Source organism: Solanum stenotomum, chromosome 10 (assembly GCF_019186545.1).
Source record: "Solanum stenotomum isolate F172 chromosome 10, ASM1918654v1, whole genome shotgun sequence".
Lineage (NCBI taxonomy): Eukaryota > Viridiplantae > Streptophyta > Magnoliopsida > Solanales > Solanaceae > Solanum > Solanum stenotomum.
This window is the reverse complement of record NC_064291.1, coordinates 33,958,041-33,970,997: the sequence shown is the minus strand read 5'-3', so window position 1 is coordinate 33,970,997 and position 12,957 is coordinate 33,958,041. Positions and strand designations below refer to the sequence as shown.

The window sequence follows — 12,957 nt, the reverse complement described above, 5'->3', positions numbered from 1 at the left end:
GGAAATCGAGGTTTCCTTTCTTGTTTAAATGTGAAAACATTTTAAACCCTTTGGAAATACATAGTCCCTATATACTTTTGAATAAATGAACTTAAAACTTTACTCTTTAACCTTTACTCAACTTGAACTTTAAGTTTTAAAACAAAGTTAAAACATTTGGAAAAGACTTTGTAAAACTCTAAGAATTTCTCTTGACTTGACTCTTACTTCTATTGACTTTGATCTTAACTTTCCTTGAATTGGATTATGGATTCAAGGTTCATGATCTCATGTTTATGGATGATTTCATGATGTTTAGATGTACCTTAGAGTGTTGGAATCAACTAGAAAACATAGGTACATTGCTAAGGAACAAGTACTAAAAGGTGGGAAAAAAATGGGAAAGACTGGCGTCCCTGGCGCTATGAGAGGCGCGGAGCGCCAGAGGGCAAAGTTTAGAGACTTCCCTGGGGTGTGCTGGCTGGCACGGCGCCCGAAGGGTGAAAGTTCAGAGCCCTCTTTTGGGGCGCTAGATGGCGCGACGCCCCACCTCTATCCCCAAGTGTTTGACGACTTCTCTTGCTAATTTTTCATCTCTAAACTTCAATGGTTCTTTCCCCAAACACTTAGTATCATTTTTACTCTCAATATATATTAGATTCTACGCGAAAAACACAACTAACAACATGAATCAATCTCAAGAAAACTCCAACAACACAACCCACAAGAATTCAAACGAATTTCATCAAGAACTCAAGGATTTACTTTCAAATCTAATAACTTCGCTGAAATTCAATCATTATTGGCTCGTGGGTGAATTAACCCAATGCTATGTGATCTCACATACCTTGTAGGGATCACCCCCGACGAAATCCACAAGCTAAACTCGACAATCTTGACGAATGTTGCTTTTCTTCTCCTTTCTCCTCTTCTTTTCTCTTTTCTCCAAGCCCTAGCGTATTTTGGTAAAAGCGTAAACTGATCTAATTTTGATTAGACCCTAACTTAATTACCAAAAATGAAATAAAATAATTGGGCAAGTAAAAGACCAAACTACCCTTTCAAAACCCGAATTGGACTTTCCTTATTCCAACCGCCCAACTTCCAAAGGGCATAACTCACTCATACAAACTCGGAATTGCACAAACTCAGCGGCATTGGAAAGATCATTCCAACAAATTTCCTACCATATCTGGAAGTACCTCTACCTCATCCTGAGCTAGAAGTTATGACCATTTGAAGTTGGCCAAAATTCAACTTATTCTAACTTAACAAAATTTTCAGATTTTCATTCTTTCCAAAAATGACTATTTCCAATTATTATCTTCTTCCTAGTTATTTCAAATTGCGAGGTGTTACACATCCTATAGCCACAACCCTAGAACTAGAGAATTTAGCTACTCATAGTACGATTCTCAATCTTGAAATAATCAATAAACATAAGAGAGATCAAATTAAGTAAAGAATTGGTATGAACCCTACGAATAGATGAAATCACTCCCAAAGTTGTCATTCTTCAAAACCCAGAAAAAGAATAATTAATTCAATAAAATCTAAGTCTCTTTATAATTTAGAAAAATTGGCAAAGAATTTGGACACATGTCCACGACGCGCAATAGGCCTAGTATTTTTAGCTACATAAAACACCTTCTCTTCAACGTGGAGATGATACAAAGTCTTCTGCCTCGATATCATCTTCCAGAAAAAATAATTAATTCCTTCTCCGTGATATGCTTATGCGCTTTCTTCACTTTTGGACTTCCTTTTTCTCCTCTTAGTCTTTATCATTCACGCTTTAGCAATCAGATCCATTCTTCCTTCTCGTGCTTCCATTTCCTTGTACCTTTTTTTCCTTCTTTGAAAACCTACAATCATTAATCATATTCATTAATCAAAATGAAATATATGACTCAAATACTACCCAACCACCAGAATTTTGTCCTAAAACTTAGCTAAAGTAAGTGTGTAGTTTGGCTCCTAGGCATATAAAGACGCCCAAGATCACCACCCCACACTTAGAGCTTTGTTCGTCCTCGAACAATTCACCATTCTAAACCTAGACCTAGACTCACTACACTAGCATTTGTGCTTTTGCTACTTACTTTCCGGGATCCTTTGTCACGTCAACACAAACATGTTTTCATTCACATTTGGACCTGGCCATTATATAGACACCACAAAACTTATAGATTTGACTCAAAAAAATTTAGCAACTGAAACATTGAAACTTAGTGCTAGCCATCATATGTCACCTATATTTCATCAAACAAGTGCTCCTCACACAAAGACAGTAGTCCAAAAAATCAGTCAAAATATTTAGTATAACGTATGGACTTCCATCAAGAATCAAACCTCACACTCACAAATAATTTCACATGTACACTCAAAGAGCCATAGGCTTGCCCATTATGTATATCTCCACTAATTAAGCATGATATGCAAAGAATCAAGCAAGACTTTCATGGTTTGTAATTTAGGCTAGTGGACGGTTAGGAAATATATATTAGTGACTTGCACTTTCCTAAGCACTGTGTAAATTTTGGACTTCATTACCTCTTTATTTTCTTTTTGTTCATTTTTTAGCACTCTCTTTGAAAATCCTATCACAAGCAACTCACATCATCTCATGAATTACCCCTAATTATTTATTTCGTAACCAATCACTTTTTTTTACAAGGGCTCATTCTTTCAGCGAGGGCTTTTTCATCACCTTGAACTATTGTTGGTCCTCTTTTTCCGCTCACCTTGTCTATTGACTTTTAATTCTACCAATTCCACTCAGTCCATGCTACAGTGCTTTGGTAAGTAGGGTGCAATCAACTTAGGGATTCAGTAAAATTGTTCGAGTAAAGATGTGGCTTCCAACAAAAGGGTTATAGGATCAAAGGGGCTATCAATGATATTGTATATGATGAGGCTAAGATTTCTGAACATACCAAAGGAGGCCTATTATCATTACCTAAACAAAGCAACACTTCAATTTTGCTTCAATAACATGTTGGGCAAGTTCTTGACTAAGATGAATTACATGGAATACACAATGTCTCACCACACATGGCACAACTTCAATTCAAGTAGGCTCTATCATCAAGCATTACACTCAGTTCAAGTAAAAGTTAAAATTAAGCTTAAGTTGTAATAATTAGAATCAAATAAAGGAATTCATAGGCATATATATATTTGTCCACATGCTTTCATACATGATTTCCTATCACAATTATAGCTTCAACACAAACACGACACCTAAGATTCAATGATAAAAATTACCCTTAAGACGGTTGTCATCCATCTATCATATGGCAATGTGACTCAACTACGAGGACTGACTCAATCCTAAGAAGAAAAATCCTTTTATATTTTGTACGATTCAAAGGGACTATCCTTGGACAAAGAACTAAAAACAACCTCCAAGGAACCCACAATAAAAATAAAGTAAACTATTGTTCAAACTAATATATACATCAGAGAGAATTCACACCCCACCTTACACTGTAAAAATCAAGCATTGTTCCCAGTGCTACAAAACATCAAAAATATCAAGTATAGAGATAAGATGAATTACTCCTTAATCAATCCTCCATGGAGTCTCTGCCCTCGTCCTCCTCTACAGCCAGTAGTGGGTCTACATCCTCCGTGTTGGGGTCAGTGTCAAGATCGGAGACAGTCTATAGCCTGAATTCATCTGTGGGAACATCATCATCCACGGGCTCAAAGAAATAGGCTTGATGCCTAGCACTGCCTTGGCATGCGCATTTAGAGGATACCTATGTGACACCACCCTCAGTTGCTCTACAGTGGAAGCCCGAATTCCATTCATATACCTCAACATCTCTAACCCATAAATGTGAGCCATGATCAACGCATCGCATCGGTGGCACTCTGCAGTGGTGAGTGGTGGACTAAACTCATTATTAAGCCCTTTTGTCTTAGTCATGTCCACTAGTGCCAAAAATAGTGGTGCCATATAATCTAAGATTTCCTCTTGTATACCTGCAGAACGACACAAATGGGTGATAAGTCCTCCAAAAGCATACATGCGCCCTCTATGCACACGGGTTTTCCTCATAGAAGGCTTCAAGATTGCTCTAATCTTGAGTTTAGTGTTGGTCCTCAACGCATACACTAAGCACAATCTTTCATGAATGATGTCTATATAGTGCAGCCTAGGAATCAAGAAACTCATAACTATATTTAACAAACCCGAGCCTCCTTGATCTTGTGCGCATATGGAAGAGATTGGTGAAACCTCTTCGAGTTGTGCTTGGTTCACCGAACCATTGACCGAGGCCCATAGAGAGTGTGTCTAATGGTTTGGTACGGTGGGTGATGTTTAATTCGATCAGTACCAAGAGGTTAGTGTCAGCAGCAGTTCCAGCTATATCATTAATACTGTTTGAGTAAGGGGTCACATCAACTCCCCGCACCTTCACAAACTGCAACGTTGACTCCATCACCCAGTTGGCATAAGACTTATAAACCATGTGGAAATTTCACTCTGTAGGCTCGGCAAAAATAAACTCCACGTGGAGTTCCTGTATACGCCTCATAATAGGACCCTAGGGCTATTTTTGTAGGGTTCAACTTCTTTTTTGTATGTAAGATAAAGGATAAACAATTCGCCTTAGGTTTCGATTTTCTACTCTTTATTTAATTTCAAATTGTATGAAAATAATTGTTTTGATTCGTTGAATATTATGAGTGGCTAAAAGCCTTTGTTCTGGGGTTGTAGCTCTGGGTAATTGTTGAAAATCAATTGTTTTTGAATTAATGTTAGTTATCACTTAAATTACTTTTGTATTCTTGTTTTAGTATTTCATGATTGGCCACCATAGAAATAAACATATTGTCTATTCTTGAACTCGAGAAATGAAGAGGTAGATAGATCAAATAATATAAAGAGTTCGATCTCTCTTACATATCACTTGTTCATATTCGTGTTCAAGATTGACACCCGGATGAACACCGAGCTTGGTTATGAAATAAGATGAAATATAAATGCTCGCCAATTGAGTCGGTCAATCCTCACTCAACGATGTAGTTAGATAGTCAATTGGAGTAGGCGATTAGAGGTCAGGAGATCATGATAAAAATTAACCTTGTAAATCAGTAATTTGATAACCTTAGTTAATTCATTACATGAGATGTGATGCATGAACCCCTATGCAAGTTGCAGCTCTAGAATTGTCCCTTAATTTTTCAAATCATCAAAATTGAAGTCGTCGTTGTTAGTTACTTTAAATAATTTAATTGTTCGCATTAGTAGTAAAAAATCAGAATCTCTTGAAAATACTTTCTTTAAATTGTGGAATAAATATAGTTAATATAAATTGATCATAAGTCCCTTGGGTTCGACCACTCGGTTCTAAAATGAACTATATTACTTACGCGACCACATACACTTCCGTGTGTAATTGGGAGAAACAAGTTTTGGCGCCACTGTCGAGGACTTTAGAATTAATTTATATCTAATTCTCTTAAGTCTACTACTTGATTATTCAAGTGTTAGTAACTTGACCTTAGTTGTTCTGTATTGCAAGCACTTAGAGCTAAATTCTAGATCGAAAAGGAGATCTTGGGGAACCAGACGACAAACCTCAAAAAGATCTCTTCGTCAATGAAGAAAGTTGGCGGGCCTAGGATAACATTAGGAATTAGGACTATCTAGGAGTGTGGAGATTGGAAATCAATGTCATATAGGGGTAATTGTGATGAACATTCATGAATAGGCTAATTCATCTTTATTGCCGCTAACCATCTTTCGATCTCAAAGCATCTATGCATAAAATTTCCTTTCGGTCTCAGCTAATTGCCAATCTAAAAAAACCCAATGCCTTGCTCTATTCTCTCCTTCGATGTAGAAATATGACAAATAGATCCAACTCCTAACTTCTATTTCAAGCAAGTTATAGACATCAAACCTAAATTGTTAGTATTGGACTAATTACCCACTCCAATCAATCTCTTTCGAGTATCGACTAGAGATTGGAAGTAGAAATTAAGTTTGCATTCTTAACCCATAAATTAACCCCATTATAATTAGACCAAATTCACGTATAAATAACAACTATACAGAGCATATCACAATATCCACTACATTAAATCAATACCCAACCCCATAATTGCACCCCCTAGATCTTGGGATTTTAGCCACCCATCACAAAAGTAAAGAGATTATATCTAACATGAAAGCAGGCATGAATAACATGAAATTAAGCAATTACAGGTAAATCCCTTTGGATTCAACTTCAATTTGTCAATTTCAAGCACAAAAGTTGAAAATCTCCAAAAGTTAGAAAGTGTGCTTCACAAAGGTAAAATGTTCTTTTACTAAAAACTAAAAGTATTTTTCCTATTCATAACTCTAATTGTAACACCCCGTATGCTAGAAAGACCAGATTGGAGAAAAATCAGAAGTTGCAGGTGCCACCAACGGCATTACCTACGGACAGTAGGGTGACCTATGGATCGTAGGTGGGGTATGTGGTTGGCCACCTACAGCTCCCTTCCCAGAATCCCAGAATTTTTCAGCCAAGTCTTGACCCACACCAGGACCTATGGACCGTAAGTGGGACCAAGGTCCGTGGACCAGGTCCATGGTTCAGACTTTCCAGAACCCTAGGAAAATTCAACTAAGTCCAGAACCACGCCAGGACCTATGGACCGTAAGTGGGACTACGGTATGTGGACCATGTCCATGGTTCAGAATCCCTAGATCCCAACCTCTAAAGCCAGTCGACGACTGACCAGGACGAACCGTAAGTGGGATCATGTCCGTAGGTTGGCTCCGATAGCTTTTAAGTCAGGGTCGTTTTGGTCATTTCCCTATGCGTTGGACACCTAAACTACGTTGTTTTAGCCTAGTAACTTAATTAGAAATTACCTTAGTCAACTTATTCTCCAAAATTCATCCAAGTTGAATAAAAAAAAGGAGAAAAATTTGACCAACCCTCTCCAAAAATGCAGCAAGGTTTCCTCCGGTTCCAGCCCCGAAATCGAAAGATTTCTCCGTGAAATTTGTCACCAGGTATGTGGAATTTCACCGGTGGGTTCCTTTCATCCACGAGGTCCTTAGAATTCAGTCAGATTCTTGATTCTCTATATCATATTTAGACCTAGGGTTTCTAGAATTTCAGATTTATGTTGTGATTCAGCTGTTAGACTAATCCAAATCAAATTATCATGTTTTTGAGGAATTATTGCTTAGTTCTTGCATGTAACTCAGAACCCTAGTTGTGTAGATTCGTTTAGTTCATGAATTACACTTGCTAGGTCAGTTTATTCAGATATACATGCCCCAGTTAAGAATGTTTCAATATCAGTATATTAATGTTGCATTTTCCATTAACATGTCGGTATTTTGAGCTATTTAATATTTCAGAAATTCAGTGATAATGTGTTATTTACATAATCAGTTCAGAGTAGGCTTAATATCGAGTGGACTAAGGGTCAGTCACCCTCATAGTCCCAGAACTATGTGCCCCCGTAGGATAAGTGCCCTTTGTGGGCAACATATTTAGTGATTACGCCAATCATGCCTTTATACCCCTGGCAAGGTATATTGGGTCCTCTCGATGGGGCGATACATCGGACTCCACAGATAACTCTCGTGGTTTTATGTCGGTTAACAGTAACTCCCACAATCAGATTCTAGTGCATTGACCAGGTTATGAGTTATAGTTCAATATTCAGTCTTAGCATGTCATGTACTTGGTCATTGCATCCAGTTAGCTCACTATTCAGTATATTTCAGTATTTACATCATGTTTAGATTATATCTTTGCTCTTATTGCTTTGTTCAGTTATGTATATGTTGTTCAGCTTTATCCTATCCTGCATGCTCAGTACCTTTCAAGTGCTGACGCATACTCTGCGCTACATTTTCTCGTGATGTAGGTTCAGGTCCTCAATATTCAGATCACGCATAGATCGGTTCCCAATCTTTAGTTCTGCAGTATCAGTGGTGAGTCCTCACTCTTCGAGGACAATTGACATGTTTTTTATCCAGTTATTCTTATTTTAGTTTCAGTTTTTACTAAAAGTTAGCTGGGGCATGTCCCAGCAACTCTAGTCAAATAGAGGCTTTTATTCACACATAGTTAGATTCAATTTTAGTTTGAGTTTGATCTTATAGTTGTCATTAAACTCAGTTTTATATATTTAGACTTAGAATGGGTATTCCCCATCATTTCACTTTATGCCATGTTTTAAGCTTCCGCACATAATTTTCTCATTTTAGTTATCTTAGTATGCTTATGATATGCCAACAAAGTTAGCTTGGGGTCACTCGTGATCCTAAGTCCCGTGTTTACATCCAAGGGTAGCCTCAGCGGGTGACACTAATCTACTCGATATATACTTTCTCTCTCATTTGGGCTATTTATAATTTTCCAAAATTAGGCCCAAAACCCAATATGTGATCCATTTAGGGACATTAGTTGGGATCGCCAAGCTCGTTCGCCAAATCACCTCTTGCTCCTCAACTCGCATTTTCATACTCTAGGCTTCAAGTTTTTGAACCTCAGCTATCAAACTCATTTGAGCCAGCCTTTCACAATCGGAAAATCGTCGAGTACCACCTATGTTTGCCTTTCGAGCATTCGGTCTTTCTTTTTACACTATCATTTTCGGTGATGTTAAGCAAAACCACCTTTCTCATTTGGTACATCACCCTCTTTAATGGAGTTCTTCGACCTAGTTCGATAAACACAAGTGATATGCACTATTATTTCTGGCGAGGTCGTGCTCATTAGGTGATCTACCCTTCTAGTTTGGCGATTAATAATGTATAGTTTGGACATCGTTTTGCATTTTTTGCCATTCTTTCAAACATCACTCCTTGACTTGTCCATTTGTCTTCATGTATTTAGATCATCAATGTATCATCAGAATAGGACAGAATTAGGCATTGAAGACACTAAATATTGAGTTAAATAAACCTCAAATAAGTGCAAATCTACCACTTATCACCCTAACCATCCAAACCCATCAAAGTCGGCCCCTTGGCATTGTGAGAATTTTAATGCCCGCATGGAAGTCCCTGAAGCTCAATAGACTTTGTCGCAACTAAGCTACATTTGGATTGTCACAGTGACCGGCACATTGTAGAAAAGAAGATCATAATTTGGGCGACCGACACATTGTGGAGAAGATGATCACAACTATCCAACTCCTTCATTTTCTTTCCTAATTTGTTTTCAGTCCTAGGTTTTTTGTTTCTTTTTGGACTCGGGCTTTGGGCCTTCTTTGTTCGTTTGGTTTCTTATCAAATAAAATGGGCTAGCCCATAGCTGGATTAAAAAAATTGCTACCAAGGTAGGTTTTAGAAAACTGATATTGCCCATCTTTATGTAAGTAATTGGCCAAATTTTATCCTTCATTTAGTATAAGGTGGTAGAAAAAAATAAGTCAATTAAAGAAAGAGAACAAAAGTTCAAAACTCTTCGTTCTCTCTCGCTCAAAATTTTTATAGGCTAAGAGATGGATTGTGAGAAAACTAGTAATGTAGATATTCCTTCACCCTATGTTGGCCTCAGAATTCTCTTGGTTGGTCATGATACAACTTCTTTATCAAATGTAGCAGCAATTCTTGAAAACATTCTTTTAAAGGTAAATTAATATATATATATATATATATATATATTAGTTTTCTCTCGTTTCCCCAATTTTTGTTGGATCTTATTAGTAAAATTTATACTTATAGTTTATATTTAAGAAGTGAATTTATGTAAAATTGATGATTGATGTTTGTTATTTTATGATAACTGAAATTTATATTTTGAATTAAATTTATTTGGAGTAGATCTGACTGTTGAAATTTGAAGAAAAAAACTATTTTATTTTATTGGCAAAAACAAATCAGATGCACATGACTTTTAGTCAATTTTAACATGTGTTTCAGTCATGTATGGCTTAGTGTAGGTATAGATTAATAAATTACAATAGTGTTGAATGAATTTGTTAGATTGTTGTTGTTGTAATAAATTAATGGTTGAAACTTTTTATTTGTGATGCTTGAGAACATAACGAATGGATGTGACATAGTAAACTTATGTCGTTAAATTATATGTAATGAATGTTTGAGAACATAAGCTATTTCTAAATTTTTAATTTAAACTGTCTAACATGAACAATTTATCATTTGTTTAAATGTTGAAACAGAGCATGTTGTAGTTTAAATATAAAAAAAAAAAACAAATTACCGTCAAGTGTAAAACATTATCGATATATTAAACCTTATGAAAATACATCATCAAATTTATCAACACGCTAGATGAGTTGTTTATTAAATGGAAAAGAATCAGTTTGATTCTTAAGCAACAAGATTAAATTAATTAACTTATCAAAAACTTGAAAGATATTAGTATCCAAGTATCAATCAAATATCCCTTTCTATACTTCTAATGTAATATTATTAGTCATGTCATACTACCTTTATTCGTTTAATAACATAAAGAAATAGGAAGGTGTAACACTAATTATTATGAAAGTATTCCAAAATATACAAAACTTTTTGTGATATTTTCTGAGTTTGATTATTGTTTATAGTAACTGCAATCCAACAAGCAACTATAGCTCTATCCATTCTCCGGGAACAGATTGACCAATTCGACTTGGTCATGGTGGATGTCGACACTTGAAATGGACTTCCTTGATTTCATCAAGTCAACTCAACTCATCAAAGAGAAACCTATTATTTGTAAGACCATTTTCTCTAAATCTTAATTATTTTATGTGGTTTAGTGTGTACTATTCAATAATTCAAAAGTGTATTTAAACGTGTTAATATCTCACATCATAATTGAACTTTATCTATCATAATAATAATAACAAAAAATTAACTTCTAACCCATGAATGTTACTTGTAGTTTCTATATATATTATTATTTTGGTCAAATTCTATATTTATATATGTTTCTTTAAATGTGGTGTATATATTTATGAATATTTAAGTTCTCTCAACAATTATGTATACCTCATTAAATGATTTATTCTGCTTTTTTATTTTTGGTTTAGTGATATCTCCGGAGGTGACGATAGAAATAATAAAAGAAGCAACAACACAAGGGGCATGCTTCATTTTTAAGAAGTTGTCCATGTCATCAATGAAACTCAAGGATGTATGGAAGCATGTGTGTTACTACAATAACAAAGGAAATAAAAAATCACAATACTACAAGGCTAATCAAGTTTATGCAATGGAAAACACATCTTGTCCCAAGAAACTGCAAGACAAAAAGAGAAAAAGCATAGCAAATTGCTCTGAGACTTATCAAGATCAAGCAATAGATTCTTTAATAGAAAATGATGACGCAAAGGGTCTAAGAGAAAGAGAAGTACTAATGAGAAGGCACAAATTAAAAGTAGTGGTACTTCAGAAAAAGAGGAGGATCATTCTATGCTTTCGAAAATAACTACAGAAAGACCATAAAAGAAAAGACGACGCCTCCAATGGACACCAGACATTGATAAGAAACTAGACGAGGTTGTTCGCGAGTTATGAGAAAAAGGTAAGTGTTTAAAGAATTAGTTTTATCCTAATTGATAGAAGTTGAAAAACCAAGAACGTTGGTTAAGGAAAATGTTAATTAGACATTTTTTGAATGTTCATAATTTTACTATTGAATTCTCATTATTTTTATTACCATGTTTTCTTAGCTGTCCTAAAAATGTTTTGGAGAGGATGTGTGTCACGACACGATTATTTGAGTCATGATAACACCTACTATAAGCCACTAGTAGGTAAGTTAACCCGTACCTAGTACGTAAAGTAGTGTGTATGAGAGTAAAACTAAACAGAAATAACACTAAAAAATAACATAAGACAGAAACAAAAGCAAGCTAAAATCTATACAATGGAATCCCTCTTAAAACATGAAATAGACACAAATACAAGTCCAAAAAGTGGCCCACAACAAGCCCTTTCAGAGACAAAAGACTAGCTATGTGTATAAAAAAGGATATAGATTGATCCAAGACGTCACGTGGTCACCCTCATCTTCAATCCTCAAAAGCTGCAAAAGATGGCATGAACGAACGCTAGTAGCTTGTACTAGGACCTACATCATGAAAAAGATGTCGAGTGTAGCATGAGTACCAAAAAAAAGGTACATATTAAGAATCATAGGTTGACTGAGCAAAAAGGTAAAAGCAATTTGAAAAAGATAGAATCTACATGCAAACAGATGGCAAAGCAGTTATGAAAGAAAGCACACGAGCATACCAAAATTAAATCTAAGTAAACCTAAACTAAACCTAACTGGACCCATAAGCATATAAGGTACATTCGTGCACAAGTTTAAATAAAACCCAAACGGACCCCTGTAAGCCCGACAAGTACACAGAAAAGCTAAGTCTACTAGAGAAGAGTACCACGAATCAAAAGTCGAGCTCTCAGCCCAAGTAACTGTCATATACTCCAAGCCCTCCTAGCAAGAGTGACAATCAATCTAGGCCACCCAACCAGCCAGTCTACTCATAGCCCAACTAACAAGAGTGATCTGGGGCGTGTCGACTCCAAAGAGGATCTCAGATATCAAGGCCGCCTAGCCAGCCAGTCCACTCTTAAGGGCATAAGGCACCCTACTAGCAAGAGTGATATAGGGGCATGTGGAATTCGAAGAGGATCTTAAGTAGGTTCCAAGCCACGTGGATTGACATCCACTCACAAGGATTCACAAAAGGCCCCAAGCATGAAACACTCAAATCCTAAGAAAAAACACAACCTTCGATAATGCATCAGAGCCTCAAAGATAGGGAGAGAAGGTAGAAAGTTTACAAAGCTGCAAAAATATATAGGCTAAGGCTCAAAATACCAGACCGATGCATGTTTTTCCAGCATAAGAGGATCTAGTCCATCCGAAATGATGTCGGACATGAAAACAAAGTTAGAAGGCTCGCGATTCTTAAAAAACACTTGTCTATCCTACACTAAGGTCGAACATGATCCAAATAACAAGTAAAAATGCAAGTAGTACACAT

General features: G+C 36.2%; 1 pseudogene; it reads left to right on the top strand.

Annotated features, from left to right (window-relative positions):
* The first annotated feature begins 9,456 nt into the window (after positions 1–9,456).
* LOC125842926 (uncharacterized) lies at positions 9,457–11,506 on the top strand (annotated as a pseudogene).
* The last annotated feature ends 1,451 nt before the right edge of the window (positions 11,507–12,957 follow it).